This window comes from Pinus tabuliformis, chromosome 2_1, assembly GCF_031772625.1.
Source record: "Pinus tabuliformis cultivar Carrire ecotype Pingquan chromosome 2_1, CPIR1, whole genome shotgun sequence".
In the NCBI taxonomy this organism is placed as follows: domain Eukaryota; kingdom Viridiplantae; phylum Streptophyta; class Pinopsida; order Pinales; family Pinaceae; genus Pinus; species Pinus tabuliformis.
Window position 1 is genome coordinate 740,641,315 of NC_142299.1, and position 26,056 is coordinate 740,667,370.

Below are 26,056 nucleotides of genomic sequence, written 5' to 3' on the forward strand. Positions count from 1 at the left end.
CTCAATTTTCTTCCATGACTTTTTGGATATACTGCAACCCCTAACTTCACATACGTATTAATTAAATTTTCAATTTTCTGTACTCCAATCATTTAAATTCTTTTATAATAACTGAAATGTTGTAAAAAACATTTAAAAATGGAAAATCCCATCCATCACATAAAATATAAGCTTAAAAACATTTGAAAAAGGGTTTAAACAAATATGGGAAAAGATTTACTCCGATTGAGATAGAATTTGTTTTTCAAATCCACATCCAAAAATATGTATGTTAATATATGTCATTAAAAAATGCATGGTTTTGTAGGAATCTATAGGGTAAGTTCCTCAGACCGAACACCAAAGGACACCGCTCACAAATAGATCACATATCAATACACTAGAATTGTTTACGTGGTTAAAACCCTCAAAGAGGGAAACAGTCCATGACCTGAGCCAACGCGACCACTTCAGGAAATTTATTAATAAAAGAATGAAAATTTACATAAGCTTCTCTCATGAACGGTTACCCTACAAATGACCCTCCATGCTCTTTAAATAGGGATCATGAACCAATCGGGTGTTAAGCCACGAATCAAGTGTCGGTAATATCGAGGAGAGAATGAATTGTCAGATCACTACATATCGTGACCATCAGATTGTAAGTTACAAAAGTACATAGTAAATAAACACACTTTACTTAAATCTACACTAGACCAAGTCATAGTTAACTATTTCCTATGTGTCGAAATATCCTAACATGCCCCCTTAAGAATAACTTGGGATAGGATTGAAGGATGTACAAATATGACACAATAGGAGAAGGAAGGAGGCATTCGAGCCTATCCCCCCTTAGTGACAACTTCCTTAACTCCAACGATAAATCAAAGTTTAGTAAGCTTCGCATCTGTGAGAGCCTTTGTAAAGATTTCTGCAACTTGATCATCTATTGAACAATATTGCACTTCAAGAACATGGTTGTGAATGTGTTTTCTGATGAACTGCATGTGCAATTCAATGTGTTTGTTGCGTTGATGTTGGACTAGATCTTTTCATAGTTGAATGGCACTTTGATTATCACACCAAAGTGTAGTCGGATGCTACTACTGAAAGACAAACTCTGACAAGATCTGACGAAGCCACAGGGCTTCCTTACTAGCTTCTATGGCACCACGATACTCTGCTTCTGCTAAAGAAAGAGAAATGGCACTTTGTTTCTTGCAAGCCCATGTAATAGGTCTTGAACCAAGAGTGAACACAAATTGCAGTAGACTTCCAATCATCAGGGTCACCAGCCCAATCAGAATCAGTGAAACCAACAAATAGAGGAGATGCTTCTACACTGTAATGAATCCCAAACTGAACTGTACCTCGAACATAACGAAGTATTCTTTTAGCTGCTTTCCAATCACTTTCATGTCGGTTTTGCATAAACCAAGAAATAAGGCCAACAATTAAGGAAAGGTTAGGACGAGTATGGGTTAGATACAAAAGTTTTCCTACAAGTTGACGGTATAAGGTAGCATCAACTTCAGGGGAAGTACAAGTGACTGAAAGTTTGGCTCTAGACTGAAAGGGAGAAGGGGTTGGCTTACAGTCGTCCATGTGAAAATGGCGTAGAAGATCACATGAATACTTGGACTGGCAAAGGGAAATACCTTCCTTGGATTGCAAGACTTGAAGACCAAGAAAATAATGCAAGTGTCCTAAGTCTGTCATTTCAAACTTCTTTTTAAGGCTAGACTTCACATGGTTTATAAGGTTGGGATCACTACCAGTAAGGATAATATCATCAACGTAAAGAACAAGAATGATAAGAGACTTTCCCACTTTCTTGGTGTAGATAGTATTATCAGAATGACACCTAGAAAATCTAGTTTCTAAAAGAAAGCTATCCATTTTGGCATACCAAGCCCAAGGGCCTTGCTTGAGACCATAAAGGGATTTCTTAAGCTGACATACAAGGCTGGAGTCTATTTGTATAAAGCCAATAGGTTGTTCCATATAGATTTCTTCATGCAAGTCCCTATGCAAGAAGGTGGATTTAACATCCATCTGATGGACTTCCCATTTTAAAGAGATAGCAAGGGAAAGAACAAGGTGGATAGAGTTCATTTTGACAATAGGGGAGAAGGTTTTAGTATAGTCAATGCCTTCAACTTGTGAAAAATCCTTAGCAACAAGACGAGCTTTATGTTTAGAAACTTTTCCATCTGGTCCATACTTGGTTCTGTAAACCCACTTCCATCTAACAAGTTTTCGTCCCTTTGGAAGGGGAACAAGATCCCATGTATCATTTGCCAATAATGAATGATATTCTTCATTCATAGTTGCATCCCAATTTGGATGGCCTGAAGCTTCTGCAAAGGTGTTAGAATCATAATTAGCTGAAGCTTGAGCTAGTAAAGAGGAGGCTCTATCAAACTGAGAACATGTACATCGTTGATCTATAGGATCACTGGCAAGAGCACCTACTGCATCCCGAGTAGCACGGATCCACTTTGGAAGCTGAGGAGCTGAAGGAGGATCCTGAGAAGGTGGGGGAGGATTGTCATCCTCACTGTCATCATTTGAAGAAGAAATATTTTCAGAAGTAGAAGGAATAGAGAGAGGTGGCACATCCACCGAACTAGGCTCGTAGGTTGATATATTTTTAGCAAACTTTACATCTCTTCTAATGATAAAATTTTGGGACTTAAGTGGAATAAGTCTGTATCCTTTGACATCTTCAGAGTATCCAACAAAAATACATTTTTCACTCTTAGGTTCTAAAGCTTTATGTTTCTCATCTAGAATATGGGCCCATGCTTCACTTCCAAAAACATGAAAGTGACTTACATCTGGTTTAATTAAGGTCCATGCTTCTTCTGGAGTGATATTCTTTAAAACCTTAGTAGGAGTGTAATTTATTATGTAATTTGCACAGTTAATTGCTTCTGCCCAAAAATTAAGACTAAGTCCTTTAGATTGAAGCATATAATTAGACATTTCCTTTAAGGTGCGATTCTTCCTTTCAGCTACACCATTTTGTTGTGGAGTATATGGAACAGTATGTTGCATTTGAATTCCATTCTCAATGCAAAAGTTGATGAATTTTTTGTTAACATATTCTCGACCATTATCAAATCTTAGCTTAAGAATTTGATGTCCAGATTGTTTTTCAACAAAGGCCTTGAAGGCCAAGAACATGTTAAATACTTCACTCTTGAGTGTTAAGAAGTATACCCAAGTGCGTCTGGAGAAATCATCAATGAAAGTTAAGGAATACTTGTAGCCAGAGAATGAAACAACTAGAAGTGGACCACATAAATCACTATGCACAAGCTGTAAAGGGGCTGAGGCATGCCAAGAGGCACATTTTTCAAAACTATCCGAATGATGTTTTCTGAGTACACATTTGGAACAAACACCATCTCTGCAAGATACCATTGGAAGACCTGTCACCATATTTTCTTTACATGCATTCTGAAGGGAGTGATAGTTTAAGCGACCAAATCGCTTATGCCAAAGTTTGCTCACTTCATCATTATGACCAAAGGGAAGATTTGATGACCAAAGTTGTTAAACTTATACAACCTTGTAGAATCATCAGCAATGCTAGTAGTTAAAATCTATCTAGGATCTCTTAGGTCCTTAATTACAACACCGTGAGGTGAAAATTCAATGTTTTTACCTTCACCTGAATGAGTTATCTGATATACATATAGAAGGTTGCAGGATAAGGTTGGAACACATAATACATCATTGAATTGACCATTGTCTATATGAACAGTTCTAGTCCCTACAACACTAAGAGATCTATCATCACCAACATATATATTTTTGGTGTTACAATCATTTAAAGAAGAAAACATGGCTTTGTTTTTGGCCATGTGATAAGAAGCTCGAGAATCAATGAGCCACTCATGAGAATGAGAAGAAGAAGATACATTTAGTGCATATCCAGACCGAGATGCTTGATAACCACATGCAGAAAGTGCTATTCCTGAAGATGAAGTTGAAGTTGTGGAGTGCTCCAAATGGATATTATGCTTCTTCATTGCTACTTCCAAAGCATCGATCTTCTTAAAGGATTTGGATTCTAAGTGGCCATTTCGATTACAAAAGTGGCAATGTCTATCAGTCTTCTTCCCTTTGTTTTTATTTGCCTTTTTATTTTGTTGAAATGATTTTCCATTTGAGACTGAAATGGCTTAGGACCCTTGTTTGGTTTAGGACCATTCTTTTTGGGATACAACTTCTTAGGATTCTTTGAATTTGGTTGTTGCTAGGCGGCTAAGGCTTTCTTAAAAGAGTTTCCAAGATTAAGAAGACCAAGATGTAAGAGTTTTTCTTATTTTCTTATTAAAGAATCACAAAAGGCATCAAAGGAAGGGGACTTGTAGTCTTTTCCTTGAGAAATGAAGGCTTCTCTTGTAGAATGGAAGGTGGAAACAAACATAGAGTAGGTTGGTCCCAACTTTGTAAGAATGGAATAGATAAGGTTACCATCTTATTTCTTAACCTTAACACCTTCCAAGAGAAGTCTAAGGGTCTTGAACTTGGACAAAAAATCTTCAATGGAAGAAAAATTATTGGGGTCCAATGTAAGCAACTCATTTTCAAGTTGATGGGCTCTAAGTTCATTTTTAATTCTAAAAAACTTAGTGATCTGTTTCATTGCTTCATTAGGAGTATCAAGTTCTGCAATATGGAATCTAAGGGCTGGAGAAATAGACATACCCATCAACCCACGTGCTTGATCTTGCATATTTTCCCATTTGGCTGCCTTATCTTTATCTTTTGGTTTGGGTTTCTTGGCCTGAGGCTATTCTGTAAAGACCTTTACTTCTAAGTAAATCCACAATGTAGGACCACCATTGGAAGTAGTTGGTGCTGTCAAGAATAACTTGACATAGAATTTCAATTTTAATAAATTGAAGCTATAGATGCTTAAACTAAGTGTTCCAATGGAAAGATCTCGAAAAATTAGGCTGATTAAAAAAAAAAAAAAACGGCTCTAAAAACGGCTTCCGGATGAAGAAGTTATGGCTTTTTGAAGAAAAGTTGTTGAAGATGTCGATGAAGTGTGGGAATGTGAGGAAATGAATGATGATGTTATATTTAAAAAAAATCTACCCCCTTTCCAAACTTAATCTAATTAATTTAACAAAAAGAAAGACTTGAACTCAAGACCTCTATTCTCATAAAGTAGCTTTGGACCAAGTGAGCTAGATTAAAAGGCTAGTAATTTTTGGAAAAGAGGAAGGGTTTTTTTTTTTTTAGTCACTGAAACTTTGGGGTGCATGCTTACTTGAGAAAGCTTTTTCTTGTTTACAAAAAAAAAAACACAAACCCCAACACACAAAAAAAAAAAAAAACCTTACGACTTGAAGTTTGCTTTACCTGGAAACTATATATTTTCCTCAACATTTCTAATTTTCTAAGATCACACTAAGGCGTGGTAGAAAAGAGCATACGCATGAGAAAAATCCTTCCTTTTTGTTTCTGATTTGCCCAGATCGCACAGAGTCGCGGGGCAAAGAGCATACACAGAAATGAAATGTATATAGCCGTTAATAAAAAAAAAGGAGCTAAATAAACCGAAATAAATAGAGAGAAAATGACTAAAAATTGCAAATAAACATTGTATACCTCCAAATCTTAAAAATGACGTAGCTAGGGCTATCTGAAACCTTTTCGCATCAAACGAAAGGGGTTCCTCACTAGAATAGATGCTCCTAACACAATAGAGCAGTCCTCTCGAACCCGAAAGCAGTCAGTAGCAATAGATCTAGGAAACGACATTCGAATGCGGTTCTACTGGCTTCAGATTTGGATCACCAATGGATACCATGTAGGAATTTACAGGGTAAGTTCCTCAGACAGAACACCAAAAGACACCGTTCGCAAACAGATCACAGATCAATACACCAGTATTGTTGATGTGGTTAAAACCCTCAAAGAGGGAAACAATCCATGACCTGAGCCAATGTGACAACTTCAGGCAATTTATTAATGAAAGAATGAAAATTTACATAAGCTTCTCTCATGAACAATTAACCTACAAATGACCCTCCATGCTCTTTAAATAGTGATCATGGACCAATCGGGTGTTAAGCCATGGATCAAGTGTCGGTAATACCAAGGATAGAATGAACCGTCGGAACACTACATATCGCGACTGTCAGATTGTAAGTTACAAAAGTAAATAGTAAAGAAACACACTTTACTTAACTCTACACTAGACCAAGTTATACTTAACTATTTCCTATGTGTTGGAATATCCTAACAAGTTCGTGTTTGCATTTTGCTTGAATTACTGCAGTGGTATGCCCATTCAAATCAGCGTTCATTCATTTCACTATCACGTGAATATAGGAGGATTTAATCCCACTCATCAATGTGATACTTGTGATATATAACGTATGAATTAATTTTTTTGAAGAAGTTATATTTTAATGTGTTTTAGATTTTTTTTTGGAGATTAATCTTGTGGCATTTCATTAACAAAGTGTTTTAAAAAAGAAAGTTGAACTAATTGAACTAATTTTAAAGGCTATAAATTATAAATTAATTAATTAATTAATATTATAAATTAAATAGAATATTTACAATATAAGCTTGAAACTATAAAAGAAATTATTCTTTCTCAACAACTTGAGATAATTTTCATACACACACACACACACACACATATATATATAATTTTGTCATTGTTTAATTTGTATTTTTCAATGCATAAGAAGATTCAATATTTTGAAAATTTTCTTAGCTACTTGGATTGTATAAACTACATAACTTAAACTTGCAATTATAATAAATCCTTGCTATATTTTAGATAAAACTAACTAAAAAGTATATATGGAAAATGATGAAAATGTAGAATACTTGAACTATATGTTTTAACCACAAGAATATATATATATATATATATATATATATATATATATATATATATATATATGATTTGATTTTAAAATGTTTATGTTTTTTTTCAATCTATCTTTTTGTTAAATTGATATAAAATTATGTTACTTCACATAACATTGAAATATTTTATTTGTGTATAATAATGAAATATTTTTAACACATCTTCTTCATATTGGATTGCAATACTAGCGAAATAGAGTGAGCATAATAAGAATATTATTATTGATAGTTGTCATTATTTTTTATCTAGAAAATAATTTATTTTTGTTTTAAAAGAAACATGTGTCAACACAAATTTGAACACGGAAGAAATTAAACATTTTATTCATAATAAGTTATAAAATACAACTCTAAATTAAATATAATTTAACACAATATTATGTAACCACATCAAAAATATTTATTAATATCACACTTTTTGAAACTCACTCATGATAATAAATAAAATAAATTAAACTACTTACATTATTTCCCATTAACAAAAACTAGGGATGTAAATGCTACCCAAAAATATGATAACTAATACAAATCTCAGAAGTCTACACATTTCCATTATACATTGTAATATTGATTAATGTGAGTATAAATTAATGGTTTGAAGAGAATCTCTCTTCTTAATATAAAAAGCAATGTTTTAGTAAATGTATACGAAAATATATCATTACATTATGTAAAAAATGTATAATGGGTTTAATGGTTAAAAGTTTTTGTTTATTTTTAAAAGATTATAAATTCAAAATTAGAGAGATAAAATATATATGTTTTTATAGATTTAACAATTTCATACACCAATATAATGTTTATCTTAGCCATGACCTTAAAATTAGATAATAATAATAATATATTATAAATAATTTTTTTTTAAAATTCACAATTATCTCATACCTCAATTAAATATAAAGATAAATATTGGAGATGGTAAATGGATTCATTAAGGCAGTTAGGTTTAGCTGGGATCACAGTCATATAAAAGGCCCAAAAGTTCCTAGAGGCATATCGTCATAGACGCTGGCTTTCCATATTTTATTGATATATCGAAATGACAACCAAAGTTTTATATTATGCGTGCACGTTGCTTTGTGACTCTCAGAGAAAGCAGGCTCAAATCCTTCCGATTGCAGCTTTCTAAAAGAGTAGAAAGTGAGAATACACAACACCTTAAATCCCTGCCAACTCTCTGCCAACTCTGACGGCAAAATAAATCTAAACTGAAGCAATCAGGGAGACTGAACTATAAAATAAAACAATGCTTAAAGGGTAGGGTAGTTGTATTTCGTATACCATACGCTCTGTGTCACAATAACGATGTGAATTATGTGACTGTGAGCAGCCACATAAAGCAGATCCGTATCTGGAAAATCATCCCTTCAGTTCTCTCAGGTATTGCATTCCGTGCCACACAGACACATGCCATCTTGGTCCATATGCTCTCCTTTTATTTTGCCATCTCTTCGCTTTGGATGCTGGGTAACTGTTCATGTAAAAATAGCAGAGAGCCGCTTAAAAAAGGTAATCAATAGGTAAAAGGTTATAGGCCAAGCAAGTACATTATTTAATGGGCGGCATATATGTTAGCTTATTATTACATTATTTAAATGGTGGTATGTATGTTAGATGTATATATTGATTACCTTAAAAATCAGTGGTTATATTATATTCAAAGTACATAGTAGTTGTTGGAACTTGAGATTTGATGAAATGAGGAGATAAATTTATAGGACTAAAAGCATTGTGGCCATGAATCTATGAAAATTGTATTTTAGTGGCGACTGACACCACAAATTCGCTTGCCAGAATTTATTTTTTTTCAAAAAAATCATACAGTTGGATTGTTTGAAATTTTTTGATGAAGGAAATAGATTCAGCATCATCAAAGAGGATGGGCACCAAAAATCTTGAAAATTTAACAGCTATAATCCAGATTTTCAAAAAATTCTGCAAATTTATCTTAATCTTACCAAAATTTTTATTATATTTTAAGCTTATTTATAAGTTCTATTATTTTTTAAACTTATTTGTAAGTTAAAAAAAGAAGTTATATCTTAATATCGGCTGTGGACTTCAACATCACGGTGCATTGACGGCTGTGTACACAAAATCCAAATCCAAAAGATTCACAAATCAATGACGATGTGTTCTGTCCAACTACCTACACAAGTCGAAAGCAATCAATGATGATATGGGGTGTGAAATTCCGTGTGGCAAACAGTGATGTCAAAGCAAAGGTTTTCCTAACTGATTGATAAAATAAAATGTGCACGCTTTTAACTAGGATTTTTTTGAAGATTTTTATTTTGTTCAATATATCTATGTATTGATCTATGTATTCAAAGATATATTTTAAATAAGATAATATTAAAATTTCACTTAATTAAGATGAATAAAAGTTTAAAGCAATTATACTATTTTGTTAAATCTATTAGTAGATATTAATAATAAGTGAAATTTCTACAAATTTATATTGGAATTTTATTAAATTCGGGCATTTTTTAAATTTTTTAGAATTTTATATAGGGGTTTTATTAGGGGAGCACAGTGAATATATAATAGGTGTAAAGGGCTTTTATATTGGTAGGCATAAAAAATGAAGCTCGCAATTAATGAAAAAATATTAAGGGGATAAAAAATGTTAATGAAAAAAAGGATACATACAATATCTAGTGAAAGTAAGGGTTTTTAAATTGGGATCGTGTATTGGGTTTGTATTGGTAGGGTCTTAAATAATGTGTTTTTTAGAGGCATTTTCTAATATGTAGTCAAAATAAGAGTATTGTTTAGTTTGCCACAACTTGATATAGGTTCATTGAGTGAAGCCCCCATGACTCTCAGAGCCCATTCTTGAGAAATTTTCATATATGTAAGCCTAAACTAAACATTATTTGCTAGATCATAAACTTAAGATATTTTAAGGTGGTTTGTGTAAATTTACATTTGGATTGTTTTACATAAAGTAAATTTGGTTAAGTATCAAATCATAATAATATATCTTAATTGAATAAGAGGCATAGTTTGGACTCGTGGAATCTTGGATCAATTGAACTCGTAGGACAAACAAGCCATAATACCACACAACCCATAGTGACGAGCAACTTGGGAGCACCATGTCGAATCAAGTTCCCGAGCGACTATGCAGATATAATAGATGGTATCAAAACAATATTGGCAATTGAAGCAATCAAAGTACATCACAAAGTTGTCACAAATTCGCATTGAGGTAAAGTTCACTTGGTTGTAGGTATAGCCATGGCCAGATCATAGGATGTTGGCAACGAGACAAAGGGAGACCCAAAATCACTCAAGGTGAAAGAGAACGTGCATGCAATGGAAAAGGGGATGGATTAGCTTGTTGAATCACTAGAAATGCATAACAAGAATGTCATAGATTTGGATGATTGTATGTGGAAAATGATCAAGATGTTCAACAATACCATGCAAGAAGTGTAAGAGGCAACATATTTATTGATCACCTCCGAGAAAGAAGATGCCATGGGGCTAATGCTGAGTGTGGAGAGGGAGTTAATAGACATCCTACGAAGATTGAAGGACCAAGAAAATACAATTGCAGTATTGAAGAGGGTGATTGGGCAAGATGTCTCCAACGCTCCTATGCAGATCAAGATCAAAGAACCATAACTATATGATGACACTCATATAACTAAGCTACTTGGGAATTTCACTTGGGATATGGAGTAGTGTTTGCATTAGATGAGCAGAATTTAGAGGGGCTACAAAGAATGTTGTTTATATGCTTTTGATAAGATTTGCCAAGCTAAAGTAGAAAATCTAAGTGGGGGAGTTAACAGTCAGGTGCATTGCAAAGACGAAGGAGGTCAATTGACATGATTCAACGCATGGGGAGAGGATATGTGTCTTGAAGCAAAAGATCGAAAATATGTAGGATATTTTATTAGAGCATGTGAAATCCTTGGAGATATTGTGTGACTACATTTTCATAGATAGAGATGTTCCAATGTAGCAACAAAGGAGGTTGAAGAGATAAGGATGCCAAAATGTTCTAAGAAACATGCATATGACTCACCGATGATCTAGGAGTGTGACCAAAAGGCATTGCAATCTTGGTTCAAACGTGCCAAGAAGGATATTGAACCAAACGTAGAGACACTTGTAGGTAGTGAGTAACCACATGGCCCATAATTGGAGATATTCATTGAGGAGGAAAACGATAGAATCAGACACCTTATGCCTTTGCTAATATATGTGACACAAAAATATGGAGGTGTATTACTAGTTGTGACAAGACAATTTTGGATGGAGATGGAGGATGTAGCCTAAATAGTTGGCCGAGTGCACTATCACATTGAGACATGATGGTGTGACTTACTGTCGCAATGGGGGATGGTGAGTATATGAATGCCTTGAGAGGTACCATGACCAAGTTGAGATTTTGGTGATTAAGGAGTTGCATGGAGGAGAAGCTAAGGCTTGAAACAAGTATAGTTGCATGAGGAGGTAACTTCTTATGAGCTATACTATTATGGTCATATTAGCTACCGGACTAGCTAGAGGTATAGGGGTATCCAACACATGGAGGTATTCAAGGGTAGTTCAAAGTAGAGACACAATAACAAATCATGAGATAACACTTCATACATTAAGATGATGTTATTCTAGTTGGTGAACTTGGAGGATTGAGTTTACTGGTTGGACATTAAAGATGCCGAATTTAGATGATGCATGTTGGATAAATTGATCCAAATTAATTTATTAAATTGGGAAAAAAAATCATTTATCCAACATAGTATTATGCAATCTATCAAAAACTTATGTTGCAGAAAGACAAGTTTTCTAGTTAATAGATATTATTATAATACCACCCAACCACTTTCATCTATAGTAATTCAATATCGCTATCTATGCATTTTCAATCCATGGCTCCAACTTGAACAAGTACTAGGTAGTTACCAAAACCCTTATACACTATAGAGTGTATAAAATATTGGACTACGTGTCCCTGATCTTATGAATGAATGTAACTTTAGCAAATTAATATGTATGTATGAATTATATGTACAGGAAAGAGAAAAGTTGTGGGGCAGTCGTAAGAAGTGTTGTGGTTCTCTGGATATTGAACCTTGAATTTGTAGATAAAGATGCCCATCTTTCACAAATGTTAGAAACTGGATACTAAATGAGTTGCAAAAGTGTTGAAAATACGTCAATTCTCCCATGTCTATTTCTAAATGATAACTATTGAGTAGCAATATTCAAAATGAAGTAAACATTAAAAGATGTGTCTATATAGACACGAAAAATTGTAGAGGTACTAATTATTTTCATTTTTATTTTTTTAAATGTGAAGTATAACACTAAAAGATGTGTCTGTGTGGACACCAAAAATTGTAGAGATACTAATTATTTTCATTTATTTTTCTTAAATGTGGAGTGATAGCGAAAATAACTGAGAAAAAATAATAAATTGTTTAGATGATGCATGCTCAACAAATTTATCATAACTAAACTAAAAAACAAAGCATAATATTATGCAATTGCTTTTATCTCGGCATAATATTATGCAATTTGACAAACAAATTTGTTGTAGAAAGACAAGTTTTCTATTATTATGATGTCATCCAACCAGGTTCATATCTCGCTGCATTTTCAATCCACTACTCCTACTTGAACAACGAATGGGTAGTTACTAAAACCCTTATACTATAGAGAATATTGCAAATTAGACTACGTATCCTCCATCTTACAAATAAATGTGGCCACTAGCGAGTGAATGTGGCTATATGAATTACATGTTCAAGGAACATATGAAGCACTGTGGTGGCAATAACATTATGGCATCGCTTTATTAAGAAACATGAGTGAAGTTAACCTAAGTTTGTCGACCAAAAAAAGTCCATGCAAAAAGTTAAATTTTACATGTGTGCTTCCAAAATTTATATTCACGATTGAAAACTTAATCTAACTAATTAAAGTTTTAGCATAATAATATACCAAATAACCAAATTAATAATGAAATTTCAAAATTATTGTTGAATTAAAATTATATATATATATCTATATCTATATCTATATATATTTCTTTCTTTCTTTCATTTCTTTTCATGTATAAAGAGCATGCATAAATTTCTTTCCATGTATAAAGAGCACAACTACATAAAAATTCCAATGTATTTTTATATCCCTAGTGTATAGTATGATTAGTTGTTGTAGTAATATGATATTCTTAGTGTGTAGTTTGATTAGTTGTTGTAGTAATATGAAGATGTATAAATTTGAGGTTCTAGGTTTAAAATCCCAATTTATTGTAATGATTTTATAATTTTTTTACTTATATAAATCTTTATCTCATAAAGATTCATTCAAATCAACTTTATAATTCACAATGCTAGTTTTGAGTATAGAATAATGCATTTTTATATTAATATAAATTATTTCTAAAATGTTTGGGAAAAGAATTATATATTACAAATAAAATAAAATTTTTAAAATAATAGCAATTTTTTATATATTAAATTCAATTAATATATAAATAAAAAACATATTATAAAATTTAATAAATTAATATCAAATTTTAAATTTTAAATTCTACATTAAAACTTAATAAATCAATTTATGAATGTAGATTTTCACAATAGTGAAGAAATAGTTTATGGAAATAAGGGGAATAGTTGTGATGTAGCATAGTCCCTGTTTTTACCACTAATTAATTGATCAAGGCAGTGTGGATGCACATTTTATCGTTAGAGCAGGGTCCACATTTCATCCCTATTTGAGAATGTTTTTTTCACTTGCAATATGTCACTATTGTCACCTCCACACATGCACAACAAAAGCCATTTTCACACATCTTCTTTTGCTTTTGCACAACTTCCTCTGCACAACTAGTCATTTTGTGGTTTATTCGTTATTAAGTCCGCATTTTGTCCTTATTCAAGAATGCTTTTGAAAATGAAAAAGAACATAATCAAAGCATGACACTAATGATGTAACCTGTGTGGGAAGATGCTAGATGCCAAGATTTTTTCTTGTAGCAGTGCTTTGTGTGGCCCACCTTTTTTTAAAGAAATTAAAAGTTGTGCGAAGGTTTTCTTGTGTAGAGGAAAGGTCCAACGCAAGCAAAGCTCCACATAGTGAAACCTTTCGCACAAGAAAACCGCTCAGCTGGAGGCCCATATAGGAGCTTCAACATTTTCAGTTCATGAGTTGTCTATGTTCAAGCTTTGCAGTAAATCATTCAAGTGAAGGCCTAAAATGCATACCATCACCAATCGCTTTGCCACTTGAAATAAATGTGGGGGAAAAATCTTGTCAGAGGAACTACCAAGTTGATGGGTATTCTCTATCATTGTAAGCATTATTTTAGTGTTAAAGATGTGTGATTTATGCTTATATTATTGATAATATTGTAATTGTAAATAATGCATATCTTTGTATTTCTGAATATGTTTCGAATTAGGCATATGTGTGGAAGTGCGGAGGAATTCCATTGTGTGAATGAAGCTTTCATTGTGTAGATCTCCACACTTGGAACTCAAGGTTTTTATTGCTAATATTTTTGTATTAAATAATGCATATTTTCTAGTCGTAATAACATCGAAGCAAGCATTGGAATTATACAATATTGCTACTAATATTTTAGTCATAAATAATGTGTATCTCCCTACCCCTACAAGAAATCATGTGGGGTCCGGATTTCACCGACATTGTTGTATCAACTGATGCTTGTTTTGCACAATCACCTCTACACACACTACCTTCAGACACACTTCCTCCACACACACTCTAGGCTAGACTCCACTAGCACAAGAAACTATGATATGTCCTACCTTTTCTTCCCACCCTACTTGCATGTGAATTAGCATTGTTCATATAGGCTAAAAGAAGAGGTGCTCTCACTGTACAAGTATTGAGACTATAATTTTTATAAAAGAGAATCTTGATGCCTTAAATGATAATTTAGTTTAATCATATTAATTAATAGACTAATATTGTTGCTTATAGTTGACGGTTAACTACACATTACTATACTTTTTAATTAGTTTGATTGCATTAAGAGAAGAGTTTAATGTTGGCCCCAGTTATGCTTATAAATTCAATCGATCCATTGCTTCCACCAAAAACATATTTTTTTAATATTATAGAGTTAATTAATTTTATTGCATTAAAAGAAGAGTTTAACAGTGGCCCTAATTATGCTTATAAATTCACTCGATCCATTGCTTCCGCCAAATGCATATTTTATTAATATTATAATATTATAATATAGTTAATGATTATAGTTAATATATATTAATGATTAATAATAGTAAGAATTAGGATTGTACATCCATCTATGCTCTTCCTTGTAATTATATAATAGAGCAAATGAGAGATATGGAATATTATAAAAATTGAATCATTGTACAAAAAATTGATGTGCGAAGGTCAACACAATGAGGCGATCTTCTATGCAAATTTCATTGTGCGGAAGTTTAGCTTAGTTGCGTACCTTTGCACAATGAACTTTCACACAATGGCAATGCGGATGCAGAGGACTATGTTGTGTAGGGACCACCAATCGAAACTCAGCTTGGGAATATGGAGTTGAAGTCAAGATTTTAAATATTTAAATATTTCAAGGTTGGAGAACTCCCAAAGTAATGATTTTATTTTGGAACTGTTTGCATAATTACACATAAATTAAAGTCCTTGCCACACTTAATGTTGCCAGCTCCCATAGTAAATGATACAAATTACCAAAGTAATTGCAAATAGCAGGATTATTTCATCTTGCAAAGGTAAGTTCGTTGCCACACTTCCTCCTACATATTACAGGCATGGCATCAACCTCTTATAGACTAATCAAAACCCACTAGACTAGCCTACACATTTTCACTGACATAATATGTTTTCCCCTCAACATTGTAAAATTTAGGTCCATGAGAAATTAGTTGGAAGAACGCATATGTTAATTCATAAAGGCCAATCATATATGTACCACAAGAACATAACTAGTGTCTAGATTAAAGTCATTCTAAAAAAAAATTGTGCTTGTCCCAGAAAATGTATAGAGAATGTGAAGGATAGGGTTTTGGTAATGGCATAACAGATCACTTTTATGGCAATTTTTTTTATGAAATTAGGCATATGTGCAGAAATGCAGAGAAATTCCATTCTGCAGAGGAAGATTTCAAGCACCCTCGTGTAAGCAATGGACCGACACTTTTGCAATAAGATCGAGACAAGTGGTGCAGCTTTACGATATATTGGTAATTTTTTACTTATCAATAATTCTTTTATCGCTAGTATTTTAGTATTGAATAATACATATTTGTTGTTTGCAATATTTTAGTTATAAATAATGAAACGTTCCATATTCCTGAATATCACTAGTCAATTGAGTAAAGGTTGAATTGTTCTAGAATGCAAAGAACTGTAACCACATCAATGTTCAAATTATTGGGCACAAGATTTGTTTATGGTTATCTTGCTAAAAATGGGCACATGTGCGGAGGAAGTCCATTGTGCTGAGGAAGCTTATAATCTTTCATTGTGCATACTTGTGAACTTAGCACTAAAGACTTTTGTATATTTTTTCTCGAGGAAGCTTGGAAGCTTTCATTGTGTGTATCTCCAGACTCCGTATTGAAGGCTTTTAATGCTAATATTTTAGTATTAAATCATCCATATTTGTTGTTCGCAATAACACTGAGGGAGGTGGCCAACCCATACGATATTATTGCTAATATTTTAATTATAAATAATTATTTTATTGATAATATTTTAGTTTTAAATAATTCGTATTTTCTCTTGCAATATTTTAATTATAAATAATGGGTATCTGTGTATTCCCGAATATCAACAATTAATTAAGTAAAGGTTGTGTGCAATCCAAAGAAAATTGGATCATTGAGCACAAGCTTTGTTTATGGTTATGTCGCTGAAATTAAGTAGATGTGCGGAAGTATGGAGGAAGTCCATTGTGTGGAGGAAGCTTTCAAGCTTTGATTCTATAAACCCCCCACATTTCACACTAAAGGGTTTTGTTTATTTTTTCTCGAAATAGATGCATAAGTGTAGAGTCTAGCTACGGAAAAGTTCAAAGCTAATGCACAGTATCAATTTTCATTTATCATATTTAATATCACATATTATACTCATTATTTCTCCAGTATAACATTAGTATTTATAGCATATTTTATTACATAATTATTGTAGATTCTACGTGAGTAGTTTCAAGGGGAAATGTGAGATCAATGAGATACAATCATTGAAATCTTAGGCATACCTAAAAGAGGTTCATGCAGAGCTCTATTTCCATTAGTTCGAAATATTAGTCATATACCATCAATTCCAAACCTATAAACAATTATCGTACACTAGGTTGCAAGTGAAGTGATAGGTATGTGAATCAACTTAATTCTATTTCTTCAATGTCAAATTCAATTTACTTTGAATGCTATTGTTTTACTAAATAGTTTCAGAATTATTTCTATTATGTTGTGCCTATATGAAAACACAACATGAAAATGGATATTTCTATCCAACCATAGTTTTGTGGTGATGTTTAGAGAAAAATGGTTTTTGGCAATCCAATGATCTTGCAAGTTTTCTAGATGTTGAAAGTTTTGTTTGATTGTTGCAAAGTTTATAATCGAAGCCTTTGTTGTGCAAAAAAACTTATAATAGTTTTGGAATGTTAGTTTTTAGCTTAACACAAAACAATAGAAACCATACAAAGTTATAAATTGTTACCTAATTTAGTTATTTAAGTGAATATAGTTCATTTAATATTTGGATAATGCAACAAAGGAAAAAAGGTATTCAAGTGGCGAATTGAAATCTAGGATCTGCATTACTTTTGCAAAGTAAAATTTGGCTGATAGCAAGGCAAGTCTACATAGTAAATATGTTGGATACATGTTAGTTTATTGAATAATTATGATTTTTTATTTATTTATTGGAAAAAGAGATTTAGTTAATGAAAATAGAATGTGGATTACGATATTAATGAAAAGGTATCTTGATATCAATTTCTAAATTATGCAAGATTGATTAATCATCAAAATTAATTGTGCCAATTGGACAATGTCAAATTGGAATTTAAGTAGCCCACATGGCTTCGGATTGACGATGAATGGGTGCACTGTTAAGGCACTCCTTGCGATAGGTCACTGGTTCAAATCCCCCGTGGGTGCTTACCTACCAAAAAAAATAAAATATGGAATTTAAGTAAAATGTATATGATTCAAAGTAACATATTTTTCAACAGTGTTTTCTAATTGAAGGTCAAGAAAAATAGTATTATCTGTGTCAATAACGATTACTAGTTAGTGGATACCATTAAATTTGATAGTAGTTAAATGTCATTTCAGAACTTCGATGCCAATTCATGATTTAGATGACTTATTTCCATTGACGCATTATATATATGCCATGTGCATGTAAAAGAAATTTGTTAATGTTCATTTTTTTCTAGATTGTTTAATATGTTATAGGGAATTGACTTGTTTTGTTGTTTTGAAATTTTTAAGTGTTTTAAGGTTTTGCTTTATAATTTGACTATTTTTTTCATTTGTTACTAAAAGTGAAGAAATGGCCCAAATAAACAATGGCATGAGCACATGGGAAGAGGTACATGCAGGGATCGAAGATATCTTAATGCTCAATCAAGATATCTTAATTTTTAGGAAAGGTATTTTAATGCTAATGGATAAACTATCAGAACTTCAACAAATGCTTAAGAAACTCGAAGATGAACTAGATACCGTAAGAACATTGTCATAAGAGCTCTTGCAAAACATGAATAAATGAATCAATTCTTGATTTTGGTAGCATAATTAGTACACGTGTAATGTCCAGAAACAATGGTTATTTAGTGGAGAAATTGTTGCCAATTTTCGCTATTTATTGAACTAATTTTGAAATTCAGTATATGCTAAAGGCTATGTATTGTAATATTCTCGACATAGTTAAAGAAAGAAAACATATCATATTATTATGGATTACAAATCTATGTATAAATACAATATATTTTATAAGTTATATCATAACATTGGCTATTTAATTAGAAACTCATTTAAGCTTTGTATGTCAATGATTTATTTAGATATTTGTTTAAATCTTGTATGGAATAATTGTTTAAATATAAAAAAATACTTGATTGGCTGAAATCGTAAACAAATAAATAACCAACTTGTAATATTCCATGAGTAGTTATAGAACTTGAAAATTCGATAAATTAAGAAAACAATGTAAGAACCGAGACTACAAAAAAGCCAAAGATGACATAGCATAGTACAAAACATAGACTTGGAACAAAGTACTTCATTGGATTACGTTTATGTACAATGTTATACTAGCATTTGCATTGGTAGAAGAAATCGTATTGTTTGCTCTGATGATTACATTACTAATCTTGTTCCCATGAGTATAGTATATTGATTGATAATGTGAAATAATATCCCAAATATCGAGTAAAACAAAAGAGTTGTTCGATAAAAAAAAATGTTTCCTAAATCAGAAACTTTGAGGAAATGTTAGGATGCTTGGAAATACAAGGAGTGAGAATTGTGTCATTACCAAGTTGATTAACATTGTAAACATGGAAACCTATCATTGTATACGTACAACTAAGTTTTGACGGTCTATCATAAATGTGTTGTGTGTCTCGAAATTGATCAAGATTTCAATAGCATTTGTTTTTTCTACACAGCATTGGTTGTAGGAAATTTGTCGTAGCATATGTAATACTCTTTCTAGTTCAATGCCCCTTAGAATACATTTTTTTTTCAGTCATGTCACTTGTGTGTATGATGCAGTTTAAGTGATGAAAATAAAGAGAGAGTCCTGCTTGTAAACGCTGCAATAAAGCATAATTTTGTTCACGTCTCTAGTAGTTGTAATTGGAGTACTACATCTTGCACATACAATTTCAAACGGGTTCGTATATATGCTAACCACTATGAGGTATCCTTGCAAATGTTGTAAAATTGATATAGAAACCAAACTCTTAGTAACATGAAATCAAATATATTTTTTATCTATTGTTCCTTATCCATGTCTATTTAAAAAATATGATATAGCTTAACATGTTTATTCCACTTGGTGAGGAAAGTAGGTTTCTTAGACTATCAACTTTATTTCTTGTGTTTAATGCATATATGAACATTGATTGTGAAGTACCTACAACTCTTTATTAATTTTTAACTATATTTTTTAGTAGGATCAACAGAAAAACATTTTGTTGCAAATATCTTTGAATTGAAACACATGCTGAAACAAGTTTATCGTGTACTTGACCTTGTTACATATGCAAAATTTGTAAAACAATACATGAAAACCATACAATAGATGAAGAATATTTTTTTCCCTGAACATTGGGATATACAAACCTATGTATATGTAACTTGGTGGATAATAACTTTGTAACAATAAAACATTCAAATAAAACAAATCTTATTGTTGCCCTGTCTTGTTCTCCATTTCCATCTTTGATTTCCAATACATATTGCATTGTTTTATGCATTATCAAAATTGCAATAGCTGCGATTGTGCCCACTAGAAACGCATCGTCATTATGTGACAAATTTGCAATTGTCATGTTTGGAAAAATCGGTACTCTGCATAAATAGGAGAAATGTTTTATATACTACTAAAACTATTTAGAAATTTATTTTTCTCACAATCACCACTATCGTATTTATTCTTTGGAATGATTTCAAAATATTTAATAGAAACATTGGAATTTGCAACAAACTTTGATTCATGTTGTTCGATTAACGATCTTCCACAAGCAATGTTATTGTCTTTTCCATTTTCTTATCTATTAATTCTACACAAAATATTGATTTTGACTTATTTACTTTGGCCAAAAATGTTTGATATGTAACCAAGACAACCCCATGAAAAATATTCCTAGTTATATTTTTATATCTTCGATCAACAATGGCGTAGACCCAACCTCTTTTTTCTTAGTCATGAGAATTGAATTGCAATATATTTTTTTTTGCTTTTTTAGAAAGAAAAAGAGAGAAAATAATAGAAAGACAAAGCTAAAAAAAAAAAAAAGAGAAAAGGAAAGAAAGAATAAATACGATACAAAGTTAATTGAACATGCGCAAAAGCACCTATTTGTGTTTATTTCTTCACTAGTTTCCATTTCTTTTGTTTTGTTTGTTGTAATATTTGTTTTCGTAGTACTATTAATTGCTATCTCTATACTATTTTCGATCTCTACTGTGACATCATTCAAATTCGACAACTTTTTCCTATTCACAAATATTACACTAAAATCACTGCTTAAAAGGACATTATAATTGAAATTAAATAAGAATTGTTTAATGAAAATAGAATAAGATAAGGCAAAGTCATTACTAGTGTACAAAAATTCTAGATAGATTTTAGTTTTAGTAAATACAAAAGTTTTATAAAAAAATTCAAAGTACTTTCTTCCTTGTAATTGTTTCCTTGGATCCAAATCTCTAAGTGTCATATGTTTCCTGGAAATTTAAAAAGATTTGCTTTTAGTTGCAATACATTAGAAAATATGGCTCGAAAGTAGTGGGGGCAAAAAATAACACAGTTGCACTGTGTAATGAAAATATAATCATAGTACAATAAATAAAATAGAAACATGCCTCTTAGAAGACTTATCATTGTCTTTAATGGTATTTTTTCTTCGTGTATTCATTTCCACTACTATGACGATATGAGTTAGATCAAATATACAGAAATAAGAAAAATAAGAGTTTCTAATTCCATAGCATGGAAGTACTTTAGAAATAAAAACTATATGATAGTAACATATTTTGTCCAAACATGTTTAGTATTATCACATTATATAGTATTTGAACTTTGTACATCATTTCCAGATGATTGTATCATATATTGTATAAATTTTCTTAGTACTCACATATAGAACTAATAATGCATTGTTTACCTGTCAATAATGTTCCATGTTTTGCACTTTCATTCTAAATGATAGTCCCTCACAGTGTGCAACTACCATAACAATACCATGTAGTCATATGAGGATTCTATTTGTAACGAGATCTTCTGAAAACTAGTTTGACCTGCAGTTGTAACGTGTATGCTAAAAAGTTTACATGATGAACACCTAGTGAATGCTTCTATGAACAACACAATCAAAATTAGTGGTTAGTATTGTCAAGTTAGCGTATAAATATTAAACATATGTATTAGATACTTAACATAGTTGGATCAATAGATAGAAAAATATGTAATGATAATAATAATAATAATAAAACTAATCGAACGCCAATGGATTTTAACTATGAATGTTTAAGTTTAATTCTTTCCTTTAAAAAATAAAGAAAAGAATAAATGCCACGTGTTCCTAGATGCTTAATTTTTTTACATGCTTTGAAATAAGTGATTGATTGGTAAATATGATTAATTTCATCAATTAAATAAAATGTGAAAGTTATAGTTTCAATAATGCCATCACCACTCCGGAAATTTGTAAAAGTAATAGTCATATGTTACTTATATCCCGAGCTGATGCTAATAAATACAACTTAATTAAAAATATTTTCTAGACTTGTGCAAAGCTTTGTTTATGCAGAGTTTTTAGTGTGCGGAAAGCTCCACACACTTCTTTTCATGCAAAGCTTTGTACGTTGTTTAAATAATTTAAACACAAGTTGGGGAAAAACAATTTAGAGATTTTTAACAATCTATCTTTGAGACTAAGGCTCTCTTTCTCTCTCTCTCTCTTTCTCTCTATGTCTCTCTCTGTCTCTCTCTCTCTTCCAAGAGCACAATACTATAAACGACACATTAAATATCTCACAATTTTTCAGGAAATGTTGTTAGAGTGAATCAATGATATCATTAACTAATTTTCATTGGCTTTGATTATGTTATCGGTTCGTGATATTGTGAGTGCTCTAACAATGTGTTATTTCTCTACTCAATGGTGCTAGAATTGATGTGTTTGCAAGTCTTTTGCAAAGTCGAAGTAAATGGGGAACGTTGAACAAATCTGCAATTAATATTATTATTTTTTCTTTTGTGAAATAGATGACAATGAATGTGTGGAAAAATGGAGATGAAGACCAAACAATTCTTATGCAAATCAATTTCTCAGACTATTCCTTGACCAACTAGTTTGAGACTCATTTCCATTACGATGTGCTTATATGAAGTTGCAACATGGAAATGCATAATCAGTTTTCTTGAATTGTGATTTGTAGAGTACTATTTAGTGTTAGCTTTTTGATAATGTTCGGAGCAAGATGATTTTGTCACAATGTGATAATGTTGAGATTTTTGTGCATCCTCAAATGTTTATTAAGTTGTCATTGATATTATAGGATTCCTTCTTCTTATTCTTCTTCTTCTTGTGACATACATTGTTATCTTGTTACATTTACAAATGTAAGAGAAACAAGAATATGGAAATATGTATTATTTATAACTAAAATATTACCAATAATATTACCAATAAAAGCTTTTAGTGCGAAGTGCAGAGATCAACACAAAAATGATTTTTTTTGCACAATGGACTTCATGTGGATGAAATGCAGATCCCACTCTATCTTGATCAAATAATTAGTGGTAGAGGAAGGGACTGTGTTGCATTATAGATATTGCAGAGGGAATTTCAAATTGATATTATTATGTTTAATTGTCTGGAGTTCTGACTGTGCGGGGGGCGGACTATATGCGGTAGAACGACACTGCATATGGAACTTCATTTGCATAGAAGAAATTAATTTTACACTACGTTTGCATTTAAAACTTTTGCAAATTTACCTAATAAGGTCAATAGTTAACGTGTTTGTAATGTCTTATTTTTGTTTCTTTGGTTAGTGTTTTCCTATGTAGAAATATAGGCCACCCACATGCATATTGCAAAGCGTGCTCCACAAAATCTATTAATAATAAAATAAGCATTGTTCTTGCGCCAAAGTGCTAACCAAGATTTCAAGTTTCATTGTGCAGACCTCCATGCTCCGCACAATCTACCAATATCAAATTGAAAATGCACTAACTCCAAAAGAGTTGAAAACACATTATAATTAAAACATGCCTCCGCACTTGTGTCATTCCACATAAATTCTGCAAATCCTTTATTCTACACATGCATTTGTTCTCTACATAGCCTCCACATACGCAAAACCACCTTTGCATAGTTACTTTTGTACTCAATAACACCTTTTGATCAGTAATTGACATTTGAAACTATTATTAATTGACGTGGGTTTCAAATATTGTGGGGAGGAAGAAATTGTTGCAAAATACATTCCTAAATAAGAATTAAAAAATATATTTGTACATTTATTATTTTAATAAACTTTTCCCAATGCTTTGGGCACAGTGAAAGCTCTGCACACATGCATTTGTTCTATGCACACGCTTCTTCCAAACAACTAGCCCCACACAACCACATCCACATAACCACTTTCGTACTTGTAAAATATGTTACTAAATAATAACTCGAAAAGAGATTTGTATATTTATTATTTTAATAAAACTTGTGCAGAGCTTTTCTTGAGTAGAAATTTCACTCTGTAGGTAGTTTTGCACATTGCTTATTCACACAAGAAATGATCCATAAATTTCTTATTCCTCTTAAGCGAACTTGATAATTACAATAAAGGTACTTAATTATTATTATTATTATTTATTTTTTTTTCGAATTGAGCAATTTCATTCACACTGTCAATAATGTTTCATTGGGAACCAATTCAATGTATACCAAAAAAACGGTTATCATTTCGTAGTGTTATCTGACTTGGCATTATTTCAAAGCATTAGAATATTAAATTTAAAATCATGATTTTCAAATCATTGAAATATTAATATTAACATGTATTTTCAAAATTAATACAAAATGAAAATCTTTGAAGCTTTCATTATGATTTTGAAATAATTAAAATATTAATATTAACGTATAAATTATTACTAATTGAGTTAATCGATGGAATGAGAAGGTCCATTGAAATTTGAAATTGCAACACATCTAATGTTGATTCTTATTAATAGTGTAATGTTTATATTTTTTTACTAATAGTTTAATGTTAATATGATTCTAGTGCAGAGTGCGGGAGTAGAGTCAAAAGTTGTATTATATGAAGCATTCCTATGGTTTTTCTTACCTTCACATATGGCTTTTATGTGAAAATACAGAGGATTAAATTATGCAATGGGAAAAACCTCAAGCATAAGCACAAATTCCAATGAACACCTCCTGCAGTTTGAGTATGGTTTCTGCACTCTAGAAAAATCAACTTCTTCTACACAAAAAACTTGCTAATCAATTGATTGAAGATTATGCTATTCACACAGTGATTTTTATTTTATGGTTATCTTTGTGTAAAAATACATATGTGTGGAATTGTAGATGAAGTCCATTGTAAAGAGGAATATTTCAAGCTTTCGTCGTGTGAATCTTCGAAATCTGCACAATGAAATATTCTCGTACAAGGAAAGTTGTTCGCAGAAATCTCCGTCGCTAATTAATTCTTTAAAGGTTACATAATATAAAACAATACCAATTGAAATTGAAATCATGTAAAATTGATATCTTGCTTTCATTTTGAAATACAACAAAAAACTTTTGTTATGTAAAATAAACATATACGAAGAAAACATAATAAAAGCCCTTCCCAGAGTACTGTACTCCATATAAATTTAAAAATGTGATGAAAATGAAAATTATTCATGTTTCATAGCAAACCAAACTATTTTCACATTTCATGTTATTGGCATATATGTATTGATGACATAATACAGGTGCTCAAAGAATAAGTCTGTAACATTAAGAGATATAATCACCGTAACAAGAATAGTATCGAGTTTCAAATTTTAATCATCATAACTATAATTTAAATAAATAAACAGAATCCAAATGCATATAAGATCAAATGCTAAGCATTAAGAACTCTAATTCTCAATGGGAATCACTTGTCTTAGTAATGAAAAGGCTCAATGGCTCATTCACTATGCTATCCTGGTATCTTCTCTTTAACTACATGCTTTTGCATCTGATACAAGAATGCGTGAACCGTAACATGTAAAGAGGAAACTGCAAAAGAAAACAAGGAACTGCATTTAAAAATTAAATTATGTGACATTGGTAAAAATAATAATTCACGATGATTGAATACTAGTAAAAATAAAATGAATATGAAAATATTTAAGGACAATTACAATTTGTGAAGACATATACGCTAATTGTTTCAGT